The following is a 21,779-nucleotide window of genomic DNA, read 5'->3' on the forward strand; positions in this document are numbered from 1 at the left end:
TGCTATTATTCTAAATGAGTATTTCACACCTCATCTTCTCTTTTTAATCCTTCTCACCACCTCCCCCTTCTTGCTTCCCAGTTCACTAAAAAAAGGGAAGTGGAGACTCCCACCATCAAAGATTTCCACTACCACATCCACCCATGTAGCTCTCTGCTGCCTGCCTGTTACTGTAGATTAATTACCACCATGTCCACCTGAAGGAATTCTGTACTTGAGTGCAGGATCCCTTCCTACTCCAGGATGTTACTCCAGTATATAACAATGGGAAGTAACATGTATAAGTGTATGGGCTTCCCTCATATCTCAGTCGGTAAAATCTGCCTGCAATGCAGGAGACCTGGGTTTGATTCCTGGGTTGGGAAGACTCCCTGGAGAAGGAAATGGCAATCCACTCCAGTATTCTTGCCTGGAAAATCCCATGGACAGAGGAGCTTGGCGGGCTACAGTCCATGGGGTCGCAAGAGTTGGACATGACTTAGCGACTAAACCACCACAACGTAAGTGTACATCCATGTTTTAAAGGACACTTTTTGCATTCCCTGGGGAGAATGCAAAAGAAAATTTAGATACCTAATGGATTAAGTTAGAGTGTATGTCCATGGAAAGAATGGCAGAAGCAGAACACTAGAAGCTGCAAGATTTCCATCAGAAACTTGGAATGTCTATAATTCAGTACTAAATGGTGATCAGAGGACAAGCAACACAGTGAAAGGTTGGCATAACAAATTTCAAAAGCTGATGGTAGTGCATCATCTTTCAATTTGGATATCTGCTGAAGTGTTAAAGGATGAATAGCAAAGCAGTGAACAAGTTATCACCCAGTTCTTGGTGGTCACATTCAAAGATGGCCACCCCAACTTCACAGTGAAATTAACAAAATCAAATTCATGTAACCAAAATTGTTAGCAGGTATAATGAATACAAAACCAATAATCAGGTCAATACATACTCAAGAGCAATTGAACATTAACCTAAGAGTAACCCTGCCAGACTTTATGACAAGGAAGAATAAATGTGAAATCCAAAATCCATCATGAATTGCATACAACAAAAACAACAAATTTTTGATGAAGTTAAATGTTTGCATTACTTCGTGAATCATGGACCAAATGTCTCCATGGATGTTTTGGACAGGACCAAATGTCCTAAAAGGGTTCCAGGATCCATGTCAGATACTGAAATCCTTTATATAAAATAGGGTATTACTTGCATATAACTTATGGACACCCTCCCATATAATTTAAGCCAACTCTAGATTAAATAATACCTACTACAGTGAAAATACTATGTAAATAGTTATAAATACAATGTAAATGGTATGTAAATAGTACTGGCATGCAGCAAATTCAAGTTTTGCTTTTTTGGAACTTTCCAGAATCTATTTTTCAAATATTTTCAATTCATGGTTGGTTAAATGCATAGATGTGGAATGCTTGGATATGGACAACCAACTGTATCTTACAATTTTGTCAATTATATGTCAAAAGCTGAAAATAAATGAGGTTAGATCATTATCTTCTGTATCATATGAAGGAAAGATGGACAATGAAACAAACACAACATTCTGCTGGCATGGAACAAATGAGAGATAGCTGTGGAGTATCTAGTCTATAAAAGCTCCTACAAATCTTTTGTGAGGAAATTACACTCCTCATAGAAAAGCTAACACTTATACTCTAAACAATGATCTAAGTAGTTTACATTTACTAACTTACCTAATCTCCACTGGGGTAGGTAATATCATTATCATCATTTTGCAGATAAGGAAATTGCAGACCAGATGTTAAGGGATTTGGCCCAGGTCACACAGCTAATATGTAGTAGAACTGGGATTTGAGTCTAGTAACTGTGGTTCCAGAGTCCATGCTCTTAACTGCTTTACCCAGAGATCAGTATACTAGCCCAAAGGCCAGATCTGGCCAACAGCCTGTTTTTCAATGATCCTTGAGCTAAGAATAGTTTTTATAGGTTGTTAAAAAGAAACAGTGACAGAAAGCAAAGTGGCCTACAAGTTTAAAATATTTATTATATGACCTTTTACAAAACATGTCTGTCAGCATCAGCACCACACTATCCATGGCTGCTAACACTGGGAAGTAAAGACAACAGTATTTAGCATGTTACTGTACAAATAATTCCTAAGTACATATAACTTAGGCTGGCACACTCAAACCTACCAAGAGCCCCCATTTAAACATTTCAGCATGTTGAAAGAGGAGGTTTTCTCACTGAGTACATTTTATGGTGATAAGCAAAAAAAGCATTACTGTTCACAGATTCTTTCTTAACATCAGGCTTATGCTAGAGATAAAAATTGTTAACTTAGCCTGTACTTCGTATGTAAATAATTGTTATTTGAGAAACATGTGGCTGACAAAAATACCGTTGATTTCTTTACTGAAGAGGTAGTTCAGTAACAATGCTCATACTTATTAATGTATGCCATAAAATAGTAGAGAAAATGTGTGTACAGTTGACCCTTGAACAATATAAGTTTGAGCTGTGTGGGTCCATTCACACATGAATTTTTTTCAGTAGTAACTACTACAGGACTATATAATAAATGGTTGGTCGAATCTGTGATTGTGGAACTGAAGATGTGGAGGCCAATATATTCTTATTCTCAAGTGCACAGAGGTTCAGTTTCCCTAACCCCTCCATTATTCAAGGGTCAACTAGTATGATACTTTAAATGTGTCAAGCATTATTTCACATAAAATATATATTGTGGTAAAATATAAAAGACTACAGTGACATTTACAATGAAAAACACGTCATAGTGGGCATTAAATTCAGGATCTTGATGTTTTAGTTTGATTTTCTTGAGTGCCAGTGAAAATTTTAAACACAGAAAATAATATATAATATACTTTAATATAAAAGTCCCCCACAGTTCAAGAGCTTCTCATAATACTATATACCTATTAATTTAAAATATTATGATGTTTTACAAAACCACATGTACTACAGTGGCTACATTCATAGGAAATATTTTCACTTATAGAATTTTGTTACCAAAACATTTTTTAAATTTCTCTATTTTTTCTAAATTGCCTCCCTCAATAAGAATTCTCTGAAATATGATAAAGTATGTTTTACTGAAAACTTTCAGAAAGTCAAATGTTTATAAAGTTTTATTCTACTGATTTACCTGAGGCTCGATAAAATATCACCTTTTGGTACGGCCTTTCTATATTTGTTTGTAACCAATAGATTTTTTTGACTCTGATCTCTCCAATTAAAAGTACTTTGATTTATGGATGAACCTTCTAAACATTCAGGATTTTGACAGAAGTCTCTACTCTTGTGTCAGTTCACCTGTATACAGTGTGTACAGACCTCTCAATGGAAGTCAGCTACATTCCTACCCCACAGAGAACAGAGAACATGAAGGACTACCATGGAGCCCATTATGTCTCAGACCTGGAAGTGAAGGACATCATTATGTTCACATCCCATTGGCCAGATCTCGTTCACATTGTCCCACATGGATGTGAGAGAGGCTGACAAATATAGATGAGCAATGTGTCCAGCAGCAAAGGGAAATGCATTTTTGCATATAAAAACACTGCCAGGATTCCTTCCATGTGGTTCTCTGATATAAACTGAAGGCTGACTTCTGGTACAAGGACTTCCCACATTCATTACAGGCATAGAGTTTCTTTCCCAGACACAGTTTCTATCATAAAGCCTCTGAATTATGGGAGGAATGTATTATACACCCATCTTTACATCGTATCTCTTCTGCATGTATTCTCTGATGTGTGACAAGAGTTGGTTTGTAGTTGAAGGTCTTTGCACACTCATTACCATTATAAGGTTTCTCCCCTGTGTGAGTTTTCTCATGTTTAAGGTGGATTGAACTGCCATAGAATGATTTTCCACACTTTTCACAATCAAAGGGCTTCTCTCCTATGTGTGTTCTCTGATGTACATCGAGGGATGCCTTCTGGCAAAATGTTCTCCCACATCCTTGACATTCATAGGGTTTCTCCTCTGTATGAATCCTCTGATGTTGAATGAGTTGTGACTTTTGGCAGAAAGCTTTGCCACACTTGTTACATTTGTAGGGTTTCTCCCCAGAATGAATCCTCTGATGTTTGGTAAGGGTTGACTTCTCAGAAAAGATTTTTCTACTTACAACACATTCACAAAGTTTCTGTCCTGTATGAGTTCTCTGATGTTTAAGAAGAACTGACTTCCCACAGACGGTCTTCCTACATTCAGTGCATTCATATATTTTTTCCCCCTGTGTGAAGTCTTTGATACTTACTGAGGGTTGACTTCATATAATAAATTTTCCCACATTAACTATATTTGTAGGCTTCTCCCCTGAGTGTATTCTCTCATGTACCGTGAGTTTTGACCTTATACTGAAAGATTTCTCACACTCATCACATTTACAACATTTTTCTCCCATGTGAGACTTCTGATGCACAGTCAAATTTGACTTTTGGAAGAAAGATTTTCCACACCCATGTGTGTTCTTTGATGTTGATGGACGGCTGAGTTCTGATAGAAGGTTTTCCCACACTTAGTACATTCATAGGGTCTCTCTCCTGTATGAATTCTTTGATGTACAGTGAGGGCTGGCTTATGGTAAAAAGCGTTCCCATATTCATTACATTGATAGGGTTTTTCTCCTGTGTGTGTCCTCTGGTGTACTGTGAGGTTTGGCTTCTGGGAGAAGCCTTTTTCCACATATGTTACACTCATGGTGTAACATGGTATTTCTCACCCATATCTAAAGTGTATGACATTTCTTCCAGAAGACTGATTTATCACAGGTTTCCCTAGATGCATTAAGCTTATAGTGAGTCTTCCTTGAGTAAATTATCTGAGGTAACATGAGGTTTGACTCATCCCTGACAGTTTTCTCACATTCATCATAATCACAGAGTTTCTCTCCAGTGTGAGTTCTCTCTTGAGTAATGAAAAGAGCATTATATTGGAAGGTTTTAATGCATGAATTATATTCAAATAGTTGCTCAACACTGTGCCTCTCTTGTGTGTCTCTTTTGCTGAATAAAATCCTCATTAAGATAGAAAGTGTTCCCATTTTTATTAAATTGATTATGTTTCTCCCCAGTATGAGTTTTCTCATGATTAATTTCAGGAAGTAATTTCTCACATCCATTGGTATCACCAGATTTCTTTCTTGAATAGTTTCTATTATTAGTGGTTAACTCTGACATATTTTCTAAACTGATTCCATCTGGGTTATATTTATTCCACATTTTTCCGGAAGGAATAGAGTCTATGCAAAAATTAAATGACTTTCTTAATATAGTCTCTTTCTCTGTAATTACTTTTTTGTTAATAATAAATGCAGCTTGCCATATATGTCTATCTTGGTTTTCTTTGCTCTTTATCACACCATCAACTTTCAACTCTTCTAAAGACAAGAAAAATTAAACATATGTTATGAATGAAAATAATTCTTAAATTTGGCTAATAAACAAATACACTTTATTTATCTCTTTGGTTTCAGAACCATTCTTTTGAGATAAAACTCCCAAATAAATTTTCCCATTTCCTCCACTTTTCTTAGGATTTGAGGGGAAGGGGTGACAATGAACCAACTAATCAAAGCTACTTTGGGGTAGAAAAGGGGAGGAAAGTTGGCAATGAATGTACGTATATTTATGTGGCGATGCTGAAGCTGAAACTCCAATACGTTGGCCACCTCATGCGAAGCGTTGACTCACTGGAAAAGACCCTGAAGCTGGGAGGGATTGGAGGCAGGAGGAGAAGGGGATGACAGAGGGTGAGATGACTGGGTGGCATCACCGACTGGATGGGCATGGATTTGGGTAGACTCCGGGAGTTGGTGATGGACAGGGAGGCCTGGTGTGCTGCGATTCATGGGGTGGCAAAGAGTTGGACACGAGTGAGTGACTGAACTGAACTGAACTAACATACATACCTTTCAAAATGGATAGAAGAGGTGAAAGAAACATCAGGAATAGAGAATAAAAGGTAGAGTAAGAATGGATGAATTACAAAGAATGGAATTCACCATAAAACATGCTCAATCAGAGAATTATGCAGTAAATGTGACATGGAGCACAAGCAGACAAGGATGCTGTTCCAAGAAATTATCAGAGGAATGAAAGTATTCCAAGAAATTATCAGAGGAGGTATATTAGAGTCTGCATGCTAATTTTGTTAACCTCACTGTCATCATATACCTAGAACTCCATCACTATATATGCTCTGTCCTCCTAAACCTGGTCCATGGCATTATCACTTTTCCTGACTGATCTCCTTGCTTCTACTCTTGCCACTCTTCTAAACCATTTTTTTGCAGTCACCTTCCTGTGTCTGTTTCCTGCTAATATGTAAATTCCCTAATAGCAAAAGACTTAGTTCATCCGCTGTGGTATCTCTTTCACTTAGGACATGATTGGAATGGATCAAATACTCAATTTAGCATTGGTTAATTAATTAACTCCTGAAAACAAAAGAAGTCCTTGATAGGAGGGAATGTGGGCAACCGAGAATGCTAGAGCAAAGAGAACTAATGAAGATAAAATACTTATTACGAGACAGAAATTCAAGGTACAGGTAATAGGGATTAAACTCCTAAAAAAAGCCAAGCCAAAAAGAAAACATTTATGTGTGAGACTATATCTTGTGGTGAATTTAGGTGTCTGAGGCATGTAGGCTAAATATCCTTAGTAATTTCCAAATAGATTGAGCTTCTAAAGGGGTTTGTTCAAAATGCTCCAAAGATTTTTTGTTGTTGAAGCTCCAAAGATGCCTGTACCTAAAACAACCACCAAGGATCTAGTTTCCCCTGGATTACTCACCTGGGTAACACTGACTTGTAAATTCTTCCTCTGATATCCATGGTGCTTCTTGCTCTAACTTGATGATCTCCTCTGGTTTGGTAATGCAATACCCTGACAGTAGAAAGTGATATAGGACATAGAGAAAGCTGTCTGGCTTCAGGAATTTAGAAGAAAAACCAAGGTCCAGCTTCAGAAGCTGCACAATGAAAGAACCCACTGAAATCTTTCAATGGGGAGGTGAAAACACAAACAATATTCCTGGTCCATGCAGTCACTAAGTCATGTCTGACTCTTTGCGACACTTTTGACAGCAGCCCAGTAGGCTCCCTTGTCCATGGGATTTTCCAGGCAAGAATACTGGGTAGGTTGCCATTTCCTCCTCCAGGGGATCTCCTGACTCAGGGATCAAAATCACATCTCCTGCATTGGCAGGCAAATTCTTTACCATTGGGCCACCTATATTCCTGGTATCCAAAATCAAATACCATTAAACTCTACAAAGGATCCATATGTTCGGTAACAAAGAGAGGATAGGCCTGATGCTGTTACTCTGCTTACCCAGTGAAATGTGGATGCTGTAGTTTTCTAGCATTATGTCCCTGCACAAGATCCTCTGAGCAGGTGAAGTTCACAGTCACGTCCTCAAATGAAATTGATCCCTATAACAGGAAATATCTGATTAATCTGAAATAATCACAATTGTAAGATAGAGAAAAGACATTTAGGAACTAATTCTTCACCAAGTTCACTGTTGAGTTAATTAGAAAAAGCTTACATAAGGTGTTTACTATACTACCTGTTTTGTGTTACTTGTGGTAAGAGAAAGAAAAACATTGTGAAACTTCCCAATTAATTTATTAATTCATGTATTAATGTTGTCAGGGAGGAAGAAATTTTCCTCTACCATTCTAGGTTCTTCTGACTGGTCTAAGAATTAAACTGACATGAGAGTTTAACTCTTTCGTTCCAATTTGGAAATCACAAAGATATAGAAAAATTATAAGAGAATATTATGAAACAGTTATATGCCAAAGAATTGGAAAATCTAGAAGAAATGGGCAAATTTCTAGAAACATATAGCCTGCCAAGACTGAGTCAAGAAGAAACAGACAATTTGAACAGACCAATCACTAGAAGTGAAATTGAATATGTAATTTAAAAACACCCTGGACAAAAAGTTCAGGACCAGGAGGCTTCACAGGGGAATTCTACCATACACCTATCTCAGACTATTTTAAAAAACTGAAGAGATTACCGTATGTAAAACTGACAGCTAGTGGAGCTCAATAACACAGGGAGCTCAAGGTTCAAGAGGGAGAGAACATGTGTATACTTGCACGACATCATTCATGTTGATGATATGCTGCTGTATGACAGAAACCAATGCAACACTGTTAAACAATTAAAAATAAATTCTAAAAAATTTAAAAAAAAGAAACCCGAGGACCAATAAATAAATAAATAAATAAACTGAAGAGGACAGACACTTCCAAATTCATTCCATGAGGCTACCATTACCTTGATAGCAAAACCAGACAAAGACACTACAAAAAAATAAAATTATAGGCCAGTATCTTTGATGAATACAAATGTAAAAATCCTCTACAAAATATTAGCAAACCAAATCCAACAATATATAAAAAGGATCATACAACATGACCAAGTTGGATTTATTCTAGGGTCACAAGAATAGTTCAGCCTCTGCAAATCAATCAATGTGATATACCACATTAACAAAAGATAATATTCTCTATGTCAAGCTTCTTTTCTGTATCTGTTAGTCTGTTTCAGTTTTGCATATGCATTATCTGTATTATTTTTTAGATTCCACATATAAATGATATCATATAGCTTTGTCTTTCTCTGTCTGACTTATTTCACTAAGCAAATGGTCTTTAGGTCCATCCACACTGTGGCAAATGGCAAAGTTTCATTCTTTTCTGTGACTGTGTAACACACACCTTAATTCAATCTTCTGTTGGGCTCATGGGTTGCTTCAATGTCTTGGCTATTAAAAACAATGCTGCTATAAACACTGGGTGCATATAAATTTTTGAATTAGTGTTTTCATTTTTTTCTGGGTATACAGCCAGGTGTGGAATTGCTGGATAGTATGGTAGTTCTATTTTTAGGTTTTGAAGAAATTCCATACTGTTTTACATGATGGGTGCACCAATTTACAATCCTACTAAGGGGAGAGGGAAAAGGAGAGACAAATTAGGGTATGGGATTATCATATACAAGGTACTATGCATAAAACAGATAAGTAACAAGGATATACTGTATAGCACAGAGACTTAGAACCAGTATCTCGTAATAACCGATACTGAATCCCTGTGCTATACACCTGAGACTAACACAAGATTGTGAATGAATTATACTCAAATAAAAATAAACTAAGTTAACATAGAACAGATAACAAAAGAAAATCAAACAGAAGTTTAATGAAATGTATACAGAGGCAAGACCCAGGAAAACAAAGTAACTTGCCAAAATGGCCCAAAACCCTCACTTTAAACACCATCTTCAGCAAAAGACAAAAGAGGATGTTGGTGGCAGTGATTTGGGATTTCAAAGGGGAGGAAGGCAATTTACCTGGAGATGGAAAAGCAAACATTTGGTGAACATATGTTTGCTGGGCTCTGCAGAGACTGTGGAACACAGTAAGCTGGGATCTCTAGGCTGCAGTTTGCCCCACCACACCTAGCCTTCGTTCTTTGCAGATTCTCTGGTGACAGCTCTACTCCAGGAACTGGCCCTATATCTAAATTCTTTCTGTAAAAAGACAGACTTCCTGAGTCTTCTGTTTCTTAAAAATAATCAGCTTAAGTTAACCCTCATACCAAAGGACACATTTTGCAGTTGCAAATTTTGCTTCCTTACACTATATACATATATATAAGTACACACAAACATAAAATACATTGTAGGCATGAAAGTATCCTAGTTTCTGTGGTTATATAAAATACATAAAACACTGTTTCAATTCTCAGGAAGCTTAGAATCTGGTATGGATGCAAATTGGATTAACAAATAGCAAAAAATCAGGAGAGAACTGAATTTGGGTCTTTAATGATATAGAATGCCCTGGTCTGTTCAGGGCATAGATAATGTGTAATCTTGGGAACATTCCTTTACAAAAGAGTTCTCCTAAGTATCTGAAGACCCACTCTGCCAGGAAAAACTTTTAAGCATCTACAAATTTATGTTAATAGGTATGTAGGAAAATTTATGTCTGGACAGATTGTCCAACTTCGCATGCCTCTGATATGCACAAATTTCAGTCACCACTATTTAGTCGAGTAACACCAGCCAAACAACACAGGTCAGATTTTTAGTTATCATGATAACTGTAATTAAATAAAGTACAAACTTCACTGCTTGTTTTTCAGTTCACAAATCACTACAAAATAACAGACATACATCATGAACAATGATCAGTCATGTCATCTTCAAGGTCTGTCTGCCAGTGACTGGTTGCTATACATTCATCATACAGACAGCAAAGCACGTAGTTGTACTGCCTCCTTATCTCTCAGCAATAAGACATTTGCAAGAACAGTTAACTGCAACAAGGCCAACAAAGATGAAAGAGCAGTAAAGAAATGAAAAGTGAGTATATCAGATGTGAAATTCAAATTGAATATAAATGGAGTTTGAGAAGAAATACCTGACTGTGGGAATGTTGCTACTTGCTGCCACTGGAGACATTTGAGATTTGTAGCCAGAGGAACTTAGTGAAGGGGAACTTGGTGCTAAATATGAGCTCTACTATTTTTAAACTTCCATATCCACAAGAGTCAGACATGACTGAGCAACTAAGCATACACACACTTATATTTTTGGGTTTCCCAGGTGGCACTAGCAGTAAAGAATCTGTTTGCCAATAAAGCAGATTCAAGAGATTTGGGTGTGACCCCTGGGTTGGAAAGATCCCCTTGAGGAAGAAAATGGCAACCCACTCTAGTATTCTTGCCTGAAAAATTCCATGGACAAGAGGAGTCTGATGGGCTACAGTCCATGGGGCCACAAAGAGTTGGACACAACTGAATTGACTAAGCACACACACACATATGTTTATAGTTTCCAGCTTGACAATCTGCCCTACACATTTTTTTTTTAGTATTTATTTATTTATTTGGCTGTCCAGGATCTTTAGTTCTGACATGCAAATTCTTAGTTGCAGCATGTGGGATCTAGTTCCCTGACCAGGGATTGAACCTGGGCACCCTGCATTGGGAATGTGGAGTCTTAACCACTGGATCACCAGCACATTCCCTGCTCTACAAATTTTAGACTTGCCAGCCTCCACAATCACATGAACCAATTCCTTAAAATGAATAAGTATACGCATGTACAAATACATATGGTTGTGTGCATGTGTATTATATGTATACATATAGGCAAACAGCTTCCCAGGTGGCAGAGTGGTAAAGAATCTGCCAATGCAGGGGACACAAGAAACATGGGTTCGATCCTTGGTTAGGGAAGTTCCCCTGGAGAAGGAAAAGGCAACCCATTCCAGTATTCTTGCCTGGAAAATTCCATGGACAGAGGAGCCTGGCAGTCTACAGTCTATGGGGTTGCAAAGAGTCGGACACGACTGAGCACACAGGCGCACACACACACAGACACTATAGTTTCTGTTTCTTTGGAAAATTCTGACTGATACAGGTTTAAGGATATGTATTTTTTTTATCTTGGTTTTTCTTTCCATTCCATCTCCTCTCTCTCTCACGACAGCCACCAAAAGCCAAAAGGGATGGTGAATAGAATCTCTTCTAGAAGCTTAGCAGGAGTGCAGCCCTGACAACACCTTGACTTTAGACTTCTAGTGTCCAGACTGAAAGACAATAAATTTCTGTTTTTCTAGGCTAATTTGTAGTAACTTGTTACAGCAGCCACAGGAAATTAATACACTAACTTTTTGCAAAAAACTCTACAGAAAATCAACAGTTTGCGTTGAGAATATATCTAGCCAGTGATAGGTCTCACTTACAAAATTCAGCTTCTGAATTTCAAATGTGGAGTGGTTGTCTCAATCTCTGGTATAGTTAACAATCCATATGATATGAAATCAGTCAATAATAGTTAAGGTAAGAATTATAATGGACCAAGGATGAATGCTTGGGGATAAACTTTGCTAAAAGACAACAGGAAGAACACCAAGAAGCAGACAAGAGATTGTCAGCTTAAATCCACTGAGTCATGCTTTGGCTCTCTTCCCTCTGTGCCTACTAAAGGACAATCAGAAAAGAAAAAGAGAGGCAGCAATCATTTCAGGCTTGTTAAGTGGGGTTTTCAGCCACCTCACTTTCATGAAGCAGAGAAATTTTTTTCAGACTTCAAGCCAGGAAGTCTTTATATTCCATGAAGAATTATTTTTGTTTATTCTTAAAGTCAAAGAAAAGGGTTTTCCTTTTGTATAAAGTATCAGAGATAAAGCCACATATAATTGTTATTATAAAAATGATACTTATATGTATAATATACATACAAACAAAGAAATTATATTATCTCCATATAACTAAAGGTTGACTTTTCCTTGTTTTAGATTTGTTAACTCTCTATATATATTCCTTAAATTTTTTTTATCATTTTAATCTTTAATTATTATTGCAGTGAAAGACAATGTGAGAAATGAATAAACAAACAACTCACCTAGAACAAACTTATTCTTTTTCTGTCCCTTTCGGGAAAATACAGAAAAGGCTGAATGCACAGCTATGAGAGAAGAAAATAGGAGTGGGTCATGTGAGATATGGCTTTTGTGAATCTTTGAGACTTAGCTTCCTGAAACTTTCTGCCTACCAGCTGGTTTAAAGCCCCTCTGGGAAAAAGTTTCTCTGGCCCCTGAGGAGTCAGCAAGAACCATGTGGAGGAAGAATTAACATGTGCAACTCTGACAGATAATTTATAGAGCTTGGCTGAGCGATTTAACCCTGGGTTTACTCCCTAATGATTTATTAATTTGACTTTTCTTTTCAAACCAATTTAGAACTAATTGAATAAATAATATTATACAGAAGACAAACCATTATTTTTCATAATCAACGTTGTAGGAAAAATACTCAACATATTTGTTTACTTATATTCCTGAGTTGCCTATCCTTAGAGTCAGAGAGATCACCCTGCAGAAAGGGACTGGAGGTTCCTTGAGGAAAATGTCTACTTAAAAACTTGTATATTCGTGTAAATCTATGGCTGATTCATATCAATGTATGACAAAACCCACTGAAATGTTGTGAAGTAATTAGCCTCCAACTAATAAAAAAAAAAACAAAACTTGTATATTGTAAATTAATTCAGCCTCCAATTAAAGTAAATTAATTTAAAAAAAAACTTGTGGGACTACCCTGGTTTTCCATTGGCTAAGACTCTGCAGGGGACATGGGTTCAATCCCTGGTCAGGGAACTAGATCCCACATGCCACAATTAAGACCTAGCACAAATACAAAAATACATATTAAAAACTTGTTTCTAACTAAGTTGTAATAGAACCTGGTGGGTGACTTATCTGTTATAACATGCACAGACTTTTTCTACTTCTGGTTCTACTACTAACAAACTGGGTGTCTCTGGCCAGGTTACTTGTACACTCACAGTCAAGGTTTATCAGCTTTCAAATGAAGCGGGTACAGATGACTCTATTCTATGACTCCCTTTGTGGCTCAGCTGGTAAAGATCCACCTGCAATGTGGTAGACCCGAGTTCGATCCCTGGGTTGGGAAGATCCCCTGGAGAAGGGAAAAGCTACCCACTCCAGTATTCTGGCCTAGAAAATTCCATGGACTGTATAGTCCATGGGGTCACAAAGAGTTGGACACAACTGATCGACTTTCACTTACATAAAGTCAGGGCAGAAAATGTAGGCATACATCTCAAAGCAAGAAAAACAAATCAATTCAAAAAGGTGCAAAAGACTTGCATGAGACATTTCACCAGAGAAGATATACACGGTTAGCCATGGCTAGCCATCATTAGTCACTGGGGAAATTCAAATTAAAACTATGAGATACCACTTCACACTCACTAGAATGACTATTATAAAAACAGACAGTACTAAATGGTAGTCAGGATATAGAGAAATTGGATCTCCATAACATGAAAAAAACTAAAAATTAGACAAATCCAAATTAGACCAAAAAATTTTGTCTAATAAAAGAAATTAGATGTAAAAGGTCATATATTTGTATGAAACATTCAGAAAAGTCATGTATTTACAGAGACAAAAAGCAAATCAGTGGTTGGCTATGGGTGGAGACTGAGAGCATATTTACTCAAGAGAATATTTCTGGGTGATGGAAATGTCCCTAATTTGGATTACAGTGATGTTTGCACACCTGAAAATTTACTGAAAACCATTGAATGGTACACTTAGTGAGTGAATGTTATGGTATGCAAATTATACCTCCATAAAGCTGTTTAAAAAGCCAGTGAAGGGACTTGCCTGGCAGTCCAGTGGCTAAGACCACAAGCTCTCAATACACGGGGCCTGGGTTTGATCCCTGGGGCATTAGATCCCACTGGCCACAATGAAGGGTTAGCATGACTCAACTAAAGTTCCTGCTTGCCAAAACTAAAAGAAAAAAAAAAAAAAAGATCCCAAGTGCCACAACTAAGACCAGGTGCAGCCAAAAAAGGAAAAAGGCCAATGGAAGCTTCTTCTAGGAGCAATATTTTCTCTACGGATTAGTTTTTCAGGCTCTATAAGCTTACTGTTAGGTGGAGAGAGCAAACATTTCAGAGAGGATTCAAATATAAAGTGTCTACTAAATACTGTTATCAGTTAAGATGACACGTTATGATAACCCAAAAAGACAAACCACTTAGAAGCATGTCTTTTTTTGATATCAGTTTCTTAGTAGGTGTCCTTCTTTGCAAGGGACAGGACAATGAAGATTTCACTCTCTCTCTCAACTAAGATGTAAATATAGTTACATATAAGAACACCAGGTAATTTATTAGCTGGTAATTTATTAGCTATTTATTTCTTTCACTAGAGCATTAAAAGAGGAAAATACAACATGGGACTTCCTTTTTCTCAACATTCTCATATACATATCACAATATTGGCTTATAAAATATTTCGTATTACATCTTTTATTAAAACTGTGATTATGTACTATTTCTTCATAATATACTTTTCCATGTTACTGCTGCTACTGCTAAGTCACTTCAGTCGTGTCCAACTCTGTGCGACCCCATCCCTGGGATTCTCCAGGCAAGAACACTGGAGTGGGTTGCCATTTCCTTCTCCAATGCATAAAAGTGAAAAGTGAAAGTGAAGTCGCTCAGTCATGCCTGACTCTTCACGACCCCATGGACTGCAGCCTCCCAGGCTCCTCCGTCCATGGGATTTTCCAGGCAAGAGTACTGCAGTGGGGTGCCATTGCCTTCTCCGTTTCCATGTTAAGAGTCCTCTAAATGATTCTCTGATGTAAACCTTTTTGAATTCTTATCAAAGGCTAAAATATGTTCAAACTGTCTACAAAGTTTTAATCATTGACTAACATTCTGATGTACAATTAGTTATACCTACTTATGGAAGTGGATTTTGAAGAATATATTGCATTATTCTGATTTTTTGATGATCAGTGTTTCATCTCATCCATTCTTTGTCATACAATGAGTTTGATTTATGAACTTGATTTTTACTTATTTATCTCCCAGGTGTGCTATCTGATGTACCATGGGGTTTGCCTTCTACCAAAAAAGATTTCTTACATAGATTATACTTACAGTTCTTCTTTCCTTTTGGAATCCCTGGTATTTAGTAAGAAGCAAACTGTGGCAGAATGATATGTCACATTTATCATATCCACAGGGCTTCTGCCTTGTGTGTGTTCCACAATGATAATTAAGACTTTATTTGTGACTATAGGCTTTCCCACAGTCAGTACATTCAGAGGGCTTCTCTCCTGTGTGTGTTCTCTGATGCAATTTGAGATTTGAATTGAAGGTTCTCCCACACTCACTACATTCAAAGGATTTCTCCCCAGTGTGTGTTCTCTGATGCTCAACAAGAGAAGACGTGTGACTGAATATTTTCCCACATGCTATATATTCATAGGGCTTCTCTCCTGTGTGTTTTCTCTGATGTCCAACGAGGTGTGAGTTACCACTAAGGTTTTCCCACATTCAGTACATTCATAACATTTCTCTCCAGTGTGTGTTCTCTGGTGTATAATCAGTTTTGACTTTACACAGAAGGTTTTCCCACATTCAGAACACACAAAGGGTCTCTCTTGTGTGTGATCTCTGATGTTCAGTCAGTGTCTACTTGTCACTTAAAATTATCCCACATTCAGTACATTCATAAGGTTTCTCTCCTGTGTGTGTTCTCTGGTGCACAGTAAGTTTTGACTTCACACAGAAAGCTTTCCCACACTCGGAACATTCACAGGGTTTTTCCCCTCTGTATCCTCTGATGCACAGTAAATGCTGACTTCACACTGAAAGTTTTTTCACATTTGGAACATTCATAGGGATTCTTCCCTGTGTGCATTCTCTGATGTGTTGTGAAGTATGTATGTTTTTTGTTGAAGAGTCTGAAACATTGATTACATCCATATAATTTCTCTCCTACGTGAGTTCTCTGAGTATGGGTGAGGTGAGTCTTGTTGTGTAAGGCATCCTACACTCAGTGAACTCATAACGATTCTCCACTGTGTCATTTTTCTTATATTTAAAATTTGAAATCTTAAATGCTTCTTCACATTCATTACATTCACTGGGTTCTTGTCCTGTATGAGCTCTCTGATGTTCAGTGGGCTGTGCTGTCTGGATTATGGCATTCATATTTTGAGGTACCCATGGGGTGTGTCCTTTGATTGATTTATGCAATGTACAATAATGGTTGATGAGTAACTGAATGAATCACACCCAAAGGGCTTCTCTCCTATATGTGTTCTCTGATTTAAATTTTTTGACACTCGGCAGGATTGCTCAGGTTCACTGCTTCCAAAGGGCTTTTGTCTATGAGTTTTCTCATATATGATGACTGACTTTTGGATGAAAGTTCTTTCATATTCATTACTTTTCCAGCATGGGATTTCTTTTGGCTATCAGAGCCTGCCTTGTAAAAATCTTTCAGAGATTCATTAAATCCAGAGTCTGGCTCCAAAGTTTGAAGCTGAGCAAGGTATCCATAATGACTGATATCCTTCCCATTCTTATTATATTCATTAAGTTCAGCAGACAATTCTCTAAGCTTAGTACTGAAAAGTGACTTCCCACATACATTACCTTCATCAATCATTTCTTAAACAGTTTCTATTACTGGTCATTAATTCTGAAATATATTTCAAATTTTCTCATATGAATCACATTTATAGTGTCCTTTTCTTGAACCTACAGGATTTATACCCATAGTAAGTGCTTTTTCACATGAAGTATTTCTCTCTTTAATCAGTGTTTTGTTTTTGGTGAATATAAGCTGCCTGGATTGTTGGTCATGAATGTTCTGGCCTCTCCAGACTTTTTCTAGAACAGAGGAAGATTAAGCACATCTGATGAATCTTATATTGGTTTTGAATTGGCTCTCCAATTGTATTTAAATGTGGTTAACTTTTGGCTTCAGGCCTGGTTGTCCAGGAAGAAAATGTATATTCCTCTTAATTAGTTGTGTTCTATTTAATTATTGACTAGTCTATCTCTCTATGTCAAAGACCGTTTTGTAGTCTTAAAAAGGGGGAGAAAACAGGCAGTTTGATACATGTCTTTGGTTTCTCCAAATGTGATCTTTAATGCTAGGTAAGAAATAAGCAGACCAGGTGGTGATCCTTGCATCAAGATCAAATATTTAAGAGCTTTGTTCTGAATGCTGATACAGTCATTTTGGTCTATCAGAGTTGTTTAATACTAAACCTATGTTAATAATGAATTCCTAGTTTTTCCCAAATCAATCTTCTAAACTTACCTCATTTTACATAGAAGTCTTACTCTTGCAATAGTCATACTTCTTAACTCAATTTTACATCCTAGTTAACACATCTCTGATTTTTATTAATTTTAGGATGGCAGAAAAAGGTTTCTTTCTCAAGTAACTCTTCTATCAATCAGTTAATCACTGAATATATTGTTCTGTTACACATGAACATTAGGAAGGGAAAAATTGAGGCACTTACCTAACAGTATTATAAACAAGTGAGAAAAAGAAACTCACAAGTCAATATATGTAATTGTTAGTAGAGCTCCTAGGAGCAAATGGAAGACAAGAAGGGAGAGAACAACAATAACATCTAATATGAATTAATGCTTAGTTGATTTAATCCTTACAACCTTTGAGACTGGTTATATTTCATCCCCACTTTACAAAGGGGACACTAAGGCATATAAAGATTAAGAACTCGTCTAAAGTCATATAGCTAGAGTAGTAAAGAATAGTTTCTTGAAAGCAATTAAAACTTACAATTAAAGATTTAACAAAACTACAATGAAGTTGCACTTACATTGGTCAGAATGGCCATCAATAAAATGTCTACAGATAACCAATGCTGGAGAGGGTATGCAGAAAAGGGAACCCTCCTACACTGTTGGTGGGAATGTAACTGGGGCAGCCACTATGGAAAACAGTATGGAGGTTCCTCAAAAAACTAAAAAATAGAGTTGCCTTATGATCCAGCAAACCCATTCCTGGGCATGTCACCAGACAAAACTATGATTCAAAGAGATACAAGCACCCCTATATTTATACAAGCACTATTCACAAAGTCAACACCAGGAGACAACCCAGTTGTCCATCAACATATGAATGGATAAAGAAGATGTATACAAATGTATACAGCCATAAAAATGAATGAAATAATGCCATTTGCAGCAACATGAATGGACCTAGAGATTATCATACTAAATGAAGTAAGTCAGACAGAGAAAGACAAATACCATATGATATTACTTATAGGTGGAATCTAAAATATGACACAAATTAACTTATCTACAAAAAAGAAACAGACTCTTAGACATAGAGAACAGACATGGTAGAGAGGAGGTAGGGGAGGGATGGATAGGGAGTTGGGGATTATCAGATGGATACTATTATGTATAGAATGGATAAATAACAAGTATATATCACAGGGAACTATAATCAAAATCCCGTGATAAACTACAATGGAAAAGAATATGGAAAAGGGTGTATGTATATTATGATAATGAATCACCGTGCTATACAGCAGAAATTAACACAACATTGTCAATCAACTATACTTCAATAACATTTTTCCCCCTGGTTTAATAAAGACTTGTTTATTTTGAGAAAAAAGGTCTCAAACATCAGGCTGTTCACAAAAATAACACACAGTATCAACTTTAGAAGACAAATCTTAAGACAATTACACTAGTTATTTTTCTGGAAGATGCATTTAACATGCCAACTCTTATTCACAAAAATACATAGCTACATTTGTGTTGAAAAGCCCCACATAGCACTCTTATGTGGGGTATAACACACACACCTGTAACTCAAAGCTGCTCTCAGGGACCACTCAACTAATGAGAAGTTAGGGAAGCACTTACTGTGTGAATGGAAAGAACTGTACTCTCTGTATAACAAGATATTGTTTTGGAGACAGTTGATAAAAACCATACATCCTTTTTGTTGTTAGGTCACAATGAGGCACCAAAATTAAAAGCAAAAATTACAGGGTAAGACTTAACATAACTACTAGGAGGGTCAAAGGAAGTGAAAATGGGACTAGGCACAGGGCAGTATGAATTAATGAACACGGGAAGGACAAGGATGGGGAGAACAATGAGCATGTGCTAAAGATACTAGGGGAGAGGATCTGGTGAAAATCTTGATCTTAGACAAGCACCTAGGTAAAGAAATAATGGGACAAGATTTCTAAAGCCTGCTATGTGCTTAAGCGTCATCCTCGCCATTGGCGCTCTGTCATCCTCCCCTTCCTCAGCCTGATCAACTCCAGCTGGTCATCCCCCCGATCTTCGTTATCATCATCATCCAGTAGGTTTCCCCTCCTCAGCAGAGTCTGACCCCTCTGCATCCCCCTCAGACTCCATCTTCACATTAGTCTCATCTTTCTTAAGGGAGTTGCTGCACTGTTCCTCTTCTGACTTATCATTCTTCATCTCTATTCCTTGGTTGCTCTGTTCCTTTTCAATTTTTTCCAGGATTTCCAATAAAGAATTCACCTTTTTGTTTTATCTGGGTTAACACCTTCTTAATAGTCTGAAGGTCATCTCCTTTCAACTTTCCAGACTAATTTTTTTTTCCATTTATTTTTATTAGTTGGAGGTTAATTACTTTACAACATTGTAGTGGTTTTTGCCATACATTGACATGAATCAGCCATGGATTTACATGTGTTCCCCATCCCGATCCCCTCTCCCACCTCCCTCTCCATCCCATCCCTCTGGGTCTTCCCAGTGCACCAGCCCTGAGCACTTGTCTCATGCATCCAACCTGGGCTGGTGATCTGTTTCACCTCAACTTTCCAGACTTAGAAAAAGATCCCTGCTGTCTGCTCTTAGAATTGAAGCCACTTTTGCCCCTTCATGAGGTGTTTCCTGATACACACTGGCATTTTGAGGGCACAACAGCCCAAGCAATAGGAGGAGGAGGAGGAACACGTGCTGGGTAACTGTACATTCTGTCGTAATAATCCCGTTCAAAGTCATAGTCCAAGTCAAAAGATGAGCCTGATATCTCTGCTGTAGATCATTTCACACCTGCTTTTCCTCAGTTCACTTTTGGCTCTGCAGCCAGATTAGTATCTAAAAACCTGGCCAGCAATCATTCTGCCATTCTCTCCTACTACTACAGCATCCTGGGCATTTCTCTCATTAATGTACTGAATGAAGGGAAAGCCCTTATGAACAGAGCAACCCACAGTTTTGCTGTATTTTGAGAAGCTTGCCTCCATGTCAGATTTCTTGACCACAAAGGTATTGAGATTCCCAATGAATACATGAGAGTTCATGGAGTGAGGATCCACCTTGTTGGTAACATTGCTGGGCATTGTCGTTGATGATACGGTGCCTCACAAAGCTGAAAAATGTAGCTGAAGATCAAAAAAATCTCCCAGGAAGGGGAAGGGAGAAGAGGTTGGATTCTGAATCTCCTACCCCTGGGTTCTACGTGGAGAAGCTGATTGCCGCTCGAGGTCAGCAATGCGGTGGCAATTGCTCAGTCTTCACAAAAAAATCCAATAACTTTTTAAAAAATTAACGATTTAAGCTTTCTTACGAGGCAAAATAAATTTTAATAAAAGATCTATATATGTTTCAGGATATTTAAGAATATGGATCTAGATGAAATTAAGCCTAAGTTTAGGACAAATAGAGAAAAGTAAAATTTGATTAGGAAACACAGGGCCGTAATGATAGTCCTTATAAAAAAGAAAATTATAAATTTGGAAAGTGTAGTACATATAGACTTATCTTCCTAGGCTAGTATCAACATATATTTTACAATTTTGGTAACCAAATCTGTCAAATGCAATAAGAATCCAGATATGTGATATCGGTTCTAGTTAAAATTCATGACAACTGAGCACACTAAAGGGAACTTAGGCATAACAATAACAGATAACTGATACTGAGATAGAATTTATAAGAAAGAATGATAGAGATGGCAGTTTAAGATGACTCCATATATGTTAACAGGAGAAAAAGGAGAACCTTGGGCATGCTACTTAAGTCTCTTTGGACTTCAGTTTGCTAATCCAGTAAAACAGTAACCCTATTTATACTGTTATATCAGGGGGTAATTGTGGGAAGTAGATGAATTAATACACATAACCTGCTTAGAATGGTGCCCAGTACACCATAGGCTATAATGCAAGTATTGATTATGGTGATTATGAGATTGCCACCAACTTCGAAGTCATAAACATAAAGAAAGCTTAAGCCCTGAATATGGGTTAATAATCACTTAAAAACATCTGAGAAGAGCAGAAGGTAAAAAAACAGAGCCTTTACAGACATCTTAAATTGAACAAATGACTACATAAATTAAAATTT

General features: G+C 37.2%; 1 pseudogene; it reads right to left on the reverse strand.

Annotated features, from left to right (window-relative positions):
- Positions 1 to 19,423: 19,423 nt before the first annotated feature.
- Positions 19,424 to 20,936, reverse strand: LOC122709161 (annotated as a pseudogene).
- Positions 20,937 to 21,779: the final 843 nt, after the last annotated feature.

The sequence above is a fragment of the Cervus elaphus genome, chromosome 15, assembly GCF_910594005.1.
Source record: "Cervus elaphus chromosome 15, mCerEla1.1, whole genome shotgun sequence".
NCBI classification, from domain to species: Eukaryota; Metazoa; Chordata; class Mammalia; order Artiodactyla; family Cervidae; genus Cervus; species Cervus elaphus.